At 42.7% G+C, this 14,128-nt stretch overlaps 1 non-coding gene across 1 annotated transcript; it reads right to left on the reverse strand.

Moving 5' to 3' along the window:
• Window positions 1–843: 843 nt before the first annotated feature.
• TRNAG-CCC (transfer RNA glycine (anticodon CCC)) lies at window positions 844–915 on the reverse strand. The gene has a single exon. It is a non-coding gene; the product is annotated as a tRNA-Gly (tRNA).
• Window positions 916–14,128: the final 13,213 nt, after the last annotated feature.

The following is a 14,128-nucleotide window of genomic DNA, read 5'->3' on the forward strand; positions in this document are numbered from 1 at the left end:
GCACCAGACATGTGAACTTGAGTTCCAGCCAAGTTACCATTTGGCAGAGTGTATGTGTCCCCATGACCTTCACTGTAAAGCGGAGGCAGAAATACTCCAACTCATCTATCCTTGTAGGTCACTGGTAAGGAACACAATCATGGATATTGCTTTCGTAGGAAAAGTTTAAAAGCTGAAGCTAATTCAGTGGGAGAAGGCTAGGGTGGGATGATTTGAGAGAATATTATTGAAACATGTACATTACCATATGTAAAATAGATAACCAGTGTGAGTTCTAGGGCATGAAGCAGGGCACCCAAAGCTGGTGCTCTGGGACAACCCAGAGGGATAAGGTGGGGAGGGAGGTGGAAGGGGAGCTCAGGATGGGTGGACACATGTACACCTGTGGCTGATTCATGTTGATGTATGACAAAAACACCACAATATTGTAAAGTAATTATTTTCTAGTTAAAATTAATTAATTAAAAAAGCTGAAGCTAAGAAGGCTATTATTTGGGATTCTCTTCCTTTGATAAACTAAATATAAAGCAGGCATTCACCTTTAGAAGGAAGGCTTTGTGTGAGGATGCCACACTCAGGGCATTTTTTAAAAGTTATTTATTTATTTGGCTGTGCCAGGTCAGTCATAGTTGTGGTATGCGAACTCTTAGTTGCAGCAAGTGGGATCTAGTTCCCTGACCAGGGATTGAACCTGGGCCCCCTGCATTGGGAGTGCAAGTGGGATCTAGTTCCCTGACCAGGGATTGAACCTGGGCCCCCTGCATTGGGAGTGCAAGTGGGATCTAGTTCCTGACCAGGGATTGAACCTGGGCCCCCTGCATTGGGAGTGCAAGTGGGATCTAGTTCCCTGACCAGGGATTGAACCTGGGCCCCTGCATTGGGAGTGCAGCATCTTAGCCTCTAGACCACCAGGGAAGTCCTACTCCAGGGAAATTTTGTCAGAGAAAAGGTATGAAGTTTAGTAGAAAATCCACAGGTTTGGGAATTCAGCCAAAATGAATTCTGCCAGCTGTGGTGTTTACTTACTTACATCTTGTTTTACTCCGACCCAGCTTTCAGAGCAGTAACCATGGTGGAGTCTTGAGCCTGTCCCCTAGTCAAGCTAAGTGGCCACCTCTCCCCATAATGTGCCCTTCACCTGCCTTGGCTCCTGTAATCTGCCCAAAATATCTTGACCCAGCTCTATATGTCACTCAAGCACTGGCCCAGTTATCTTCTGGGAGGGCTTCCTAACAAACTGAAATGTTCTTTTGTCTGTACATCTCCTGAGCTTTGTGCTGTTGCTCTAGAGTTGATCATATAACATTTCTGGTTATTTTAATATATTTTCAGTCCCTCAAAAGCTGAGAACAGACTTAATTCATAGCAGTATCGTAGACCCTCTGATCCTGAAAACATTTGAAACCATTTTCATAATTTTTATTTTTTTAAAGAAAAAAAAAAGCTGGTAACTCATCACATTTCACAGAATCTTAAAACAGAAGATTAATTAAAGTAAAATTCCCCATGTTCCTCTAACCCTTCCTGTCTGTCTTGCCAGTGGGAAGAACCATTCACAGTTGGGAGCAGTAATCATTTAGACATGCATATGCGTGGTATGCCTTACAGACATGTACATTCAAGGTCTTAGAAAAATTTTTTAAGTGGAATTATGATTTACATATTATAAGCAACATACTTTCTTTGCTGAGGACACTTGATATTATTTTCTAATATTCCATCTTAAGTACCTTATGCATTTATTTGTTTTCCTATTGGAAGACATATTTTCCTTTTTTTTACTATTAAAGACAAGGCTATGAAAAGTATCCCTGAAAGTTTTCAATCTGCTTCACCCCAAATTTGGAAATGTTGCTTCATAAGTGACTTTGAGATGCTTGATCCCCTTCTCATTGAGATAACAAAAACTTTAAATTTCAAACATGATCATTTGAAAACTGTTGGCTTTCACAACTGTTTCCAAACGATTTTTTACCATTTTAAATACGAACGTCTTAACACAGAATTTCAAAGCATTTTAGATATTAAACTAACTTATTTGTAGGGTGGCTGACAAGTTGAAACTTTTTGACAATGATTTTATATTCTACATTTTAATGATCTGAGTGTTCCAAAATAACATCCTAATATTTTGAAGCATTTGGAAACTCAGAGCTTTTAAAAATATTCATAAAAAATTTAAGTGATGATTAGAAACTGCAGAAAAAACATTGCTGTTCATCGTGTAGTTTACTGTTCCAAATATTTTTTTTCCTTTCAGATTTTGTCTTCTAAAGTTAAATGATACATTTAAAATATGTTATTCTTATTGCAGGAATATGAATTATTTCTTATCATCATGACATTCTGCTTTTCTCCTATCTGAAACGGAACTCCCTTTCCTTTGTTCACTTGGCAAATATTCATTGAGGGCCTTCGTTGTGTCAGCCAGTATTCTAGGTGTTGGGACACAATAGTATAATAAATAAGAGACAAAAATGCCTACATGGAGCTTACATTCTAATGGGGGAGATGAAAAATATATAAATTAAGTAAAACATGTAAGATAAGATAAATTCTGAGAGGAAAAACAAAGGTGAGAAAAAAAAAAAGTTTCGAGGGTAGGGCTTGAAATTTTAGGTAGGGTGGCCAGGAAATGGCTTACAGAATGCACTTCTGGGTAGAAGGGCTGCATGAAGTGAGGGTGGGAGCCATGTGGATATTTGTTAAAAGGGCCTCTCAGGTTGAGGAATCGCAAGTGCAAAGGTCCTGAGGCAGGAATGTGGCTGGCGTGTTTGAGGCCCTGCAAGGAGATGGTGTGGCTGAATTCCAGTGAATAAATAAAGTTCAGGGACAGTAATGGGAGATGAGGTGTTCAGGGAGATAATGCAGGTGGAACAGAGCATGTAAGGCCTTAGTAGGTCATTGGAAGGAATTAGGCCCATTCTCCAAGCGAAACGGGAGGCTGTTGGGTTGTTTGCCTTCAGTCTGAATGATCTGATTTACAATGAACAGGATCATTTTGGCTGCTGTGCTGAAAAGTACAGGTTGTTAAAGGTAGAAGCATAGGGATCTGTTAGGACGTAGAACAATAATTCAGATGAGAAATGATGGTGCTGGAGTGGAGGTGGTGATAAGGGGTTAAATTCTGGGTAAAATGAAAGCATGCTGCTGCTGCTGCTGCTGCTGCTAAGTCACTTCAGTCATGTCCAACTCTGTGCGACCCCATAGACGGCAGCCCACCAGGCTCCCCCGTCCCTGGGATTCTCCAGGCAAGAACACTGGAGTGGGTTGCCATTTCCTTCTCCAATGCATGAAAGTGAAAAGTGAAAGTGAAGTCGCTTAGTCATGTCCAACTCTTAGCGACCCCATGGACTGCAGCCTTCCAGGCTCCTCCGTCCATGGGATTTTCCAGGCAAGAGTACTGGAGTGGGGTGCCATTTCATAGTGGAGAGGATTTCCTGGTGGATTGGTCAGAAATTATGAGCAGAAGAGAGGAGCCAATGCTTTTAATGAGCCTAGAGTGGATGGACTTGTCCTGTTGTGAGCTGCAGTGGGATGGGATGAGAAGGCTGGAGAGGAGTGGAAGAGCCCCCATAAATTGGTTTGGGACATTTTACGTTTGAGATCCTTTTAGTATTCAAGTGGAGATGTCAGGTGGGCAGTGGGATATGCCGGTGTGGAGTTCAGAGGCAAAGATGGAAATTTGAAAATCATCAGTCTTTGGATACTGTTTAAAGCCATGAGATCACCTGGCATGGCTGTTAATATGGAGGAAAAGAGATCCAAGGACTGGGATCTGAGATGCTCCAACACTTTGAGAAATCAGAAAACGAGGCAGAGAAGGCCCCATCAGAGAAGTAGGGGGGAAAGCCAGATGAAGATGTTGTATCCTGTCAAACCTAGACAGGAAATATTTCCAGGAGCAGAGAAGGCAAGCTGAACAGAATCACCGAGCGAGGTGACTTCATCTAGGTGTTAATTTAGGTATTGGCTCTTCCAGAAAGCCGTTTCATTCCCACCCCGACCCTTATTTCATGGTCAGATTGGACACCCTCGCCCTGGGTTCCCAGCCTCTTTATGGTAGTACCTTTTCTTTGTGCACCCCACGCTGTCATACATGGGTCAGTTCACAGCATCCTTTCCTACATCAGACTGGGAGCCTTTGACAGGCAGGGCCTGTCTTACTCAACTCCGAAAAGATACTCAATGTATTTTTAATATAAATAAGTCATTTATTTTAATCTGGTTTTACTTTGCACTTTTCAAAAATGAGTTTTTGAAAAGAAGTTTTTGGTATTTGTAAGCTTTTTTAAATCTTATGTTAGGGTACAGTTTATTCAAAGTGTGTCAGTTTCAGGTGTACAGCAAAGTGATTCAGTTATATATATATATCCATTCTTTTTCAGGTTTATTTCTGATATGGGTTATTACAGAATATTGAGTAGAGTTCCCTGTGCTAGACAGTAAGTCCTTTGTGACTACCTCTTTTATTTATAGTATTGTGTAAATGTTAACCCTAACCTCCTAATTTGTCCCTCTCCTGTACCTTTCCCCTTTGGTAACTAGAAGTTTCTTTTGAAGATGAGTTTTGAACCAAGTATATAATAATTTGAATTTTGGAAACTTAGCAGTTTTGGAGGGTGGCAAAATAATCACATTAGCCTCTTCAGGTGACTTTGTCCATTATATATACAGGTTTATAATTTTCTATATATCACAGTGACTGTCTGAGGTGTGCTTTGTAACTCCCTCCCTGTATGCCCTTGCTAAAAGCCTTTCTTTCCACCTGGAATGGCCTTCCCTTCATTAAAAAAAATTGAAATGTCCCTAGCTCAAAAGAACCATCTTCAAGTAACCTTCTCACTTACCACCTCTGACCCAGGCTTAAATGCTATTAACAATTTTCTGGCTCTTATATTAGTATCAGTCTGCATTCTTAAATTTGTGAAGATTAACTGGCATATATATCTCTGCTGGAAGCCAGCAACAGATTCATTTTCCTATGGCTTATAGCTCACAATGCTTCGTCTGAGTAAAGGGAGAACCCATTAACAGTTTGCAGCATCAAAATTATTCGAAAGTAAGCAATTTTGGTTTCAGAGGCAATCCATATTGAAGACAGCCATTGTGCAAGAGTCATGAATTGATTTAAAGGCTTTCACAGATGGACATCTTCCTAATAGAAATCAGTGCAATGTTCCTCCCCATTGTTTAGCCAATGGACCTTCTAAAAAACCAACTAGGCACTGTGATATGTTGGGAGGATCTGGAGAAAGTAAGTAATTCACTGCTCATGATTCTTAGCCTCAAGTAAATCGCCTACCTTGTGTTCTCTAAAAGGTCAGTGGAATCAATCGCCATTGTTCTTTTATGCTCATTAAGTATTTTGTGTGAACACTCAATCAGTCCCTCAGTAAACACTGACAAATGGCCTACTGTGTGTTCAGCATAGGGAATTGTGCTTTAGAGTCCAAAGTGCTTACACATGATTTCCATCCTCATGAAATTAATACATACCATGGCATCTACAGGTATCTCCCTGCTCTTTCCAGCGATGGATGTGACTGATTCTGAAATTCTATGTTGCTAATCCTAAGAGCGAACTAAAATTTTCTCAAGGAAGCCATGTAATTGGAGCTCACACAAGAGGTGAAATCTGCTGGCTCTTCCGTATGCAGGATTTCACAGCATGGATGCAGTGAGGCAGTGAGGGTTAGCCGGAGGACAACCATGAGAACTGGAAGCCAGCTTCCTGGCCCAGTGGATGGGTCACTGGGCAAGAAGTCAGGAGTGCTGCCTCCATCGCCTGTTTTGACACTAGAAATGCAATTTGGGGCAAGTCACTTCAACTTCTGGACCGTATCTTTTGGATAACCCCTATGTATAGTATAGTCAAAGCTATGGCTTCTCCAGTAGTCATGTATGGATGTGAGAGCTGAACCATTAAGAAGGCTGAGCACTGAAGAATTGATGCTTTCAAACTGTGGTGTTGGAGAAGACTCTTGAGAGTCCGTTGAACTGCAAAGGAGATCAAACCTGTCAATCCTAAAGGAAATCAACCCTGAATATTCATTGGAAGGGCTGATGCTGAAGCTGAAGCTGAAGCTCAATACTTTGGCCACAGGATGTGAAAAGTCGACTCACTGGGAAAGACCCTGATGCTGGGACAGATAGAAGGCAGGAGGAGAAGGTGACAAGAGAGGACGAGATGGTTGGATGGCATCACTGACTCAATGGACCTGAGTCTGTGCAAACTCCAGGAGACGGTGAAGGACAGGGAAGCCTGGTGTGCCACAATCTATGGAGTCTCAAAGAGTCAGACACGACTAAGTGACTAAACAATAAATCAACCCTTATATAGACAGAATATATATATTTATTTCCAAACCATCTCAGTTTATTACAATAAGGTATCAATTATTATTGATGAGTCAGTGATCCATTGTGACAGATTTGTTTCAAGTTCAAGATCAGACATAGGTCTTTCTGATGTTTTGAAGTAGCGGCAGCTGTCAGGACTGTGTTCTTACGGTTGATGACAAGGGTACAAGCAGTAAAACCAAGCTGCCCAAGACTCTACTCAAGACGTTGTAGACAGAATATTTTCACAGCAGTTGTTTCTTTATATGCAGGAGCTTGGCTCAATTCAGGGCTTAGTATTTCTCTTACCCAAACTTCTGCTGGAAGATCCCTACTGAGCACTTACTCTGTGCCAGACCTGCTGCTAAAGGACCCAGTTCCCACACGTCTGTGAGGAGTTTTTCCCATGTTGCCAGATAGTGCTCTAATACCAGATGAGTGTTTTACAGTTCAACTCAGTTCAGACACTATATGCCTGGATATATCTCCAGAAGATATTGAAGGACAGGGAAGCCTGGTGTGCTGCAGTTCATGGGGTCACAAAGAGTTGGACATGACTTGGAGACTCCTGGGTAGAACATTAGATCCCACAGTTAGAGGCTCAGTTCCCCAAAGACTGCCCCACATTAGATGCCAATCACAGGTCCAGGTTATCAGCTGTGCTTCTGACCAGTGGGGAACTATAAATCAGAGGTTCCCAACAATCTCCTTGTTGGGTTCAATTAACTTGCTGAAATGGCTCCCAGAACTCAGGAAACCCGTTCACTCAGTTGATCATCAACTTATTACAAAGGATGTTAAAGAGTAGGAATCAATGGTCAGATGGAGAGATACACAGGGTTAGTTCTTGAATAAAAGAGCTCTGTCCTCGTGGAGTCTGGGGTCTGGCACAGAGGAATTGTTCTCCTCCTCCATCCTGGAAGCTCTTCACGGCTCCTCCTTCTGGGTTTTTCTGGGGGCTTCATTACTTAGGCATGATTGATTACATTATTGGCTGCTAGTGACTGACTCAACCTCCAGCGCCTCTCTCCTCCCCAGAAAGCAGGGGAAGGACTGAAACCTCCAATCCCCTCTTCATGGTTGGTTTTCCTGGCAACTAGTCCCCATCCTTAGGTGCTTTCCAAAAACCAGTTCATTAACACAAACCCAGATGTGGTAGAAAGGGGTTTGTTGTGAATTACAGGACATCCGTTTCCCCTCTGTGGCCCTGAAGTCACTTCAGGAACTGAAGATAAGAGACCGAATATCAAAACAAAAGATGCTCCTGTGGCTCTTTTCTAAGGCTTTTGGGAGCTGAGAGCTGTGGATGAAGACCAAGCTATGTTTATGAAAAATCACAGTATCATAGGACTTTCTCTTTGTCAAGCAGTTTAATTTTCCCACTGACCCTATGTAGTAGGTCCTATTAATGTCCCCTTTAGACAGATGAGGAAACTGAAGCACAGAGAAGTGAAGTAATTTACCCCAAGTCCTACAGCTATTGATTATCTTTGAGTTTGAATCCTCCTCCAGACTCCCTTACCTCCAAATAACTCTGAAGTCCATCCCTTGATTTGCTGCACTCTACTGAGGCCATTGTGGTTTCCAGAATTTGCTCTCTTTGAAGCTGGGGACGTGGACTGTAAGACCCTGCCCCCTTGGCCCCTCAGTACTCCTCCAACCCCCACACTTCTCCTGAGGCACCCCTGTGGAACCCAGTGGATCCAAGAAACACCTTCAAAACCTCTGGACTAAAGACCCCTGGCTTTTCAGTCCCTTGCACTTGACTAACCCAGCAGCATGCAATAGCAGCATCAATTTCCCAGTCCTCAAGGGAACCGCTTGAGGTATAGATGATGCTAACTTGTATCCTGGCTTTACAAAATGTATCAAATAGGAAGTGATTATTCAGGGCTGTTCTGAGGGCTGCCAAGATGGTGTTTGTTATATTATTCAGTGTCTTCTTGCTGGGGGCTCAGGGGAGGCATCTTTCTCTGGCCTCTGTGTAAAGGGCTTTTCTTGACCGCTGGTATACTTTAGCTTCAGAGACTCTCTGAATCCCCTAACTCACTGTGGCTGTCTTGTCATATGGCCTCTGGACAACTCAGTTCCAGTTTAGCAACAGAGTCCTAGAGAGTTTACTGGCTTTGCTCATGGATCTCAATGCTTCCTCCCCTTATTTTCCCTTTGTCTCATTTTTCTTCCTTTTAATTTAGTTTATATTTCTGTGGCCTGTGCATTTGGAGAAGCAACCTTAAATCTCTTTTGGAACAAGGTGGAGTATGAGTGAAGAAAAATTATTTTCTTTAAAAAGTTATTTCCCTCTCATGACCATATCTGGGCTTTCTTAATCAGCTCAGCGTCTTGGATGAATGAGTTTTTCGTTGCTATAGATAGTGTTTTAAAGTTCACGGTAAAGGTGGACCCCAGTCTTACCAGAGATGAAAGAAAATAAGGGGTCTGTTCCCTACTTTCCTCATATGGTAGACATACCATTGTGGATGCAAGAGCTGTTCAAGATGAAGAAATGAGAGTGAAGCTGGAGAAAAAGAAAAGGCATCTCAAGAATAGAATTCCTGTTAGCCGGGTCCCTATTTTGTGTTAGAGACCATGCTATAATATGTATATTATTGCATGTATATTTTGTCATTTAATCTTTACAGCAAATTTGTAATTTACTCTCCTTTTACTTAAACGAAACCTGAAGTTTGATGAGGTTTAGGGAGAGAAGCAAGGACCTGGTGGTTGGATGTTTCCATTAGTTTTCTGCATCCATCTGTCTTCATAGTCAAGTGTATTATTCCGAGTTCAAACAGCATCATTTCTCTGGCGGGGCTGCCACTTCCCAGCTGACCCTGTCGCCTGCAGCCTGGCGCCCTCTACCTTGTTATTCAAACTGCGGCCCAATTTGGAGCGAATTGCAACTCTGGTCATTTTACTTGCCAGAGATCCTAGGATTTAAAGATTTATTTGTTTGATCATTCATTGATTCAATGTTTATTGAGCATCACTTATGTTCCAGGCTCTGCTCTAGGTCAGGGGACAAAAGGATTGTCTAATAGAGAAAAAGATCCCTGCCATGGTTGGAGTTTGCCTTCTTGTTGGGGAGGCAGCTATTGGGCAGCTATTGGGCTACTCAAAAACATACATTGAGATATCAAAGGAAAAAAGTAGGACTCAGGAGCTGGAGTGCTGGGTGGAGAGGCAGGCAATTGCAATTTTAAATAGACTGGAGAGTGAAAGTTTTCCTGATCAGGTGACATTTAAGCAGAGACCTCAAGGAGGTGGAGGGGTTAGACAGTGAACCAAGTAAATATCTGAGTATTCCAAGCATAGAGTAAGTAAGTTCAAGGGCACAGGGCTGTTTAACACATCCATGGACAAGAAGGAGACCAATGTGACTGGAGTGGAGTGACCAGCAGACCCTATCTGTGGTGGAAATCAGCTTCATGTCAGATGTTAGGTCTAAAATAAGATGCAGGCAGCGTGGATTCAGAGAATTCTCTGTGTGATGAGCCTCTACACCATCTGGTGACCAGCATCTCAGAAAGAAGGCTGTCTTCAGTCATGACACTGAAGGAAAAGTTGATATTTTACAAACACTTCCAAACTTAAACACTCTTTCCTTGCCCCTAGTTACCTGTGAAATAAAACCACTGAAAAATATTAGTTCAGTGATACACACTTAGGGGAAATCTTGATGTCCAGGTTCAGAAAGATTTCTTAGTTTGAGTGTTTTATTTTGAGGAGTTACTGAGTAGTAAACAAAAACAAAAATAAAAACAGAACTTATTGAAATATTGAAATATAGTTGGTTAACAACTTTATGGTAATTTCTGCTATACAGCAAAGCGATTCACACATTCTGTTTTATATTCTTTTTCATTATGGTCTATTATAGACAGTGTATTAAAAAACAACAACATCAGTTTGCCATCAAAGGTCCATATAGTCAAAGCTATGGTTTTTCCCGTAATCATGTATGGTCATGAAAGTTGTACCATCGAGAAGGCTGAGTGCCAAATAATTGATGTTTTCAAACTGTGGTGTTGGAGAAGACTCTTGAGAGTCCCTTGGACTGCAAAGAGGTCAAACCAGTCCATCCTAAAGGAGATCAACCCTGAATATTCGCTGGAAGGACGGATGCTGTTTGAATATACTTCCCTGTATTATGCAGTAGAACCTTGTTGCTTATCCATTCCGAGTATAATGATTTGCATCTTCTCTCACAGACTCCCCATATATCCTTCCCCTAGCCCCCTTCCTCCTTGGCAACCACAAGCCTGTTCTCTATGTCTGTTACTCTGTTTCGGTTTCATGGATACGTTCATTTATATCATACTTTAGATTCCCTGGTGGCTCAGCTGGTAAAGAATCTGCCTGCAATGCAGGAGACCCGAGTTCAGTTCCTGGGTCTGGAACATCCCTTGCAGAAGGGATAGACGACCCACTCCAATATTCTTGGGCTTCCCTGGTGACTCAAGACGGTAAAGATTCTGCCTGCAATGTGGGAGGCCTGGGTTCGATCCCTGGGTTGGGAAGATGCCCTGGAGAAGGGATTGGCTACCCACTCCAGTGTTCTTGCCTGGAGAAGTCTATGTACAGAGGAGCCTGGCAGGCTACAGTCCATGGGGTTGCAAAGAATGGAACACAACTTAGGGACTTTTCACTTTTTTCACTCTTTAGATTCAACATATAAGTGATACCATATGATATTTGTCTTTTTCTTTCTGACTTCACTTAGTATGACAATCTCTAGGTCCATCTGTGTTGCTAGAAATGGCATTATTTCATTCTTTTTTTATGGTTGGGTAGTACTCTTGCCTGGAAAATCCCATGGATGGAGGAGCCTCGTGGGCTACAGTCCATGGGGTCGCACAGAGTCAGACATGACTGAATGACTTCACTTTCACTTTTCACTTTCATGCACTGGAGAAGGAAATGGCAACCTACTCTGGTGTTCTTGCCTGGAGAATCCCAGGGACGGGGGAGCCTGCTGGGCTGCTGTCTACGGGGTCGCACAGAGTCGGACACGACTGAAGCGACTTGGCGGCAGCAGCAGTATTCCATTGTGTATATGTACCACATCATCCTTTAGATGGTACCTTTTATGTTACGTGGTGTAGCACAGTCTGCTGCTTAGTCTCCCATTTCTCATCCTCCCACTGTAATGGAACTCCTAAAGTGAGTTGAAGATATAGATGCCCTCCATAAAGACATTTACCAGCCTCCCCTGTGCTCCATGTGGCCATGTGGCTAAGATCCAGGCAGTGGGTGGGATATAAGCAGAGGGGTATGGACAGTTCAAGAAAGTGTCTTTAAGGGGAAGAGTATTTCCTCCCCTGTGCCCTTTCTTCTTGCTGGCTGGAATTAGGGATTTGATGACCACTGGACCTTACAAAAGAGGCCATGTTCCAGCAATGAAGTGGATATTTGGGAGGTGACAGAATCCCTTGGAATTTGTATGCTCTCATGTTCACCCTGAACTGCTCATCTCTATAAATTTCATGGGAGGGAATAAAACCCTCTTGATTCTAATGTTTTCATCTGTGTTTGAGGTCACATACCACAGAACCTAATTATAACTAATACTGGATTTTAGGAGTCAAGGAGGTCTGAGATAATAGAACTAATATAGATGTTTATGTTTTGAGCCTTTGAATTAGATACAGTCTGGTTGAGAATGGCGGGAGTATGTGTTTCAAAATGAAATTTCTTTTATTGCTAGTTTTTATTGCAAAAGCAATACATGCTCACTTGAAAAAGAATAAGAATAGATAGGCAAACAAAAAAGAAAATTAAACATACCCATCATTCCACCCACTTAGAAGTAATCTTTTAATACAACAGTGTATTGTTTCACATATATATTTTTAAAAGAGGGTAATATCCTAGAAATAGCTTTGTGACTTGCTTTTTATAAGCTTACTGTATTGTGAACATCATTCCATATCAAGGAATATATTTTTGTATTCAAGTTTTTAATGATTTTGTGTTATTCAATTGTGTGGATGTACTATACTTCTTTTAACCATATGTTTGTAACTAGGTATCTAGGTAGTTAATAATGTGATGAATATCCTTGTTGCTAAATCTTGGCATTGACTTTCCTGAACATAAATTCCCTGAGTAAATAAAGTGTAGTGAGCATGTGAGAGCTGGGACTGTCTCCAGGGAAGTAGAGAAAAGGGGGGGATGGGGGGCCCCTGAGGTCATCTCTATTCACGCAGACTTATGTGGCTGCAGACAGACCCTGAGTGGGGTTCAGGGAGATGAGCCATGCTTTCTTCTCAGGCCTGGGCTGTGGACCAGCAGCGAAGAGGTGGGAAGTTGACAGCCTTGACGGGAGCCTCAGGGCCTGCAGTTTGAAGCTCGGAGGACAGGTCATTTCCTTAAGGCGGTGGTTCTCAAACTCTGGTCCCTGGACACCAGCAGCCTTAGCATCATCTGGAAACTATTAGAAAGGCAGATTCTCAAGGTTCACCCCGGAACTCTTGAATCAGAAATGCTGGCGTCAGGCCCAGTCATCCACGTTTCATCAGGCCTTACCAGTGAATCATACACTGTTAAAGTTTGAGCACCACCAGAGAGAGGGAGGGGCTCCCGAAGAGGCAAAGAAGACGGATGTTATGAGAATTTAGATTTTTCTTTCACTAAAATCCCACAATGCTCTTACAGTTTGTCTTACACACATACTCTGTCTCCCTGATCATGTACTTCTTTTTTTTAAATTTTTTTAAAAATTGTGGAACTATAGATGATTTACTATGTTAATTTCTGCTATACAGAAAAGAGACTCAGTTATGTGTGTGTGTGTGTGTACACATACACATTATTTTTCATATTCTTTTCCATTATGGTTTGTCACAGAATGTTGACTATAGTTCTCTGCTCTACAGAAGGACCTTGTTTTTTTTTTAATTTTATTTTTCTTAATTTAAATTTATTTATTTTAATTAGAGGCTAATTACTTACAAAATTGTATTGGTTTTGCCATACATCAACACAAATCCGCCACGGGTGTACACGTGTTCCTCATCCTGAACCCCTCTCCCACCTCCCTCCCCGTACCATCCCTCTGGGTCATCCCAGTGCACCAGCCCCGAGCATACTGTATCCTGCATCGAACCTGGACTGGCAATTCGTTTCACGTTGGACCTTGGTTTTTATCCATCCTATGTGTATTAGTGTTCCTCTGCGGATCCCAAACCCCAGTCCATCTCTCCCTAACCCCCCTCACCTGTGACAGACTGTGTGCCCTTTGGAGGTCGGTCAGGGCTGCTCTTCAGCTGTGTGTCCTCTGAGCACAGCACGGTAGGGGTGCTGGCATCTTCCCCCTGCCCCTCCCTCTACTCCCCATCCTCCTCTGCTGTCCGTCCCCCAAGGCTGACCTCTGCATCACATCAGTGGGTTCTTCTATCCCCTGGATCCCAGATAACTTTGGCCAGTGGACAGTTCTGGTCCCCTTCCCCCCTCAAAAATGGAGGAAGAACAAAGACTGAGGTCAAGATCTTTATTCCTCCACTCCTCCCTGTGAGTATCTCTCAGGCCAGGTCTGTACCCCCACCCCAGGCCACTGCCCCCGTAAAGGCAGAGCACTGTTGGACTCCCTCCTCCCAGGTCTGCGAGCTGTTCGCTCCCTTGGTCCCTCTGGCCTTGGGGCACATGGCTCCACTGCTGCTAACCCAGGTGCCCGCCATCACCTACTGTGTGTGATTACCCTGTGCTTACACCTTCCTAATCTGCCTCTCTGTAAGTAAACCCTCCAGGAGTATTGACTGCAAGTGCATCATCTACTTCTAGCTGA

Source organism: Bos indicus, chromosome 22 (genome assembly GCF_029378745.1).
Source record: "Bos indicus isolate NIAB-ARS_2022 breed Sahiwal x Tharparkar chromosome 22, NIAB-ARS_B.indTharparkar_mat_pri_1.0, whole genome shotgun sequence".
Taxonomy (NCBI): Eukaryota; Metazoa; Chordata; class Mammalia; order Artiodactyla; family Bovidae; genus Bos; species Bos indicus.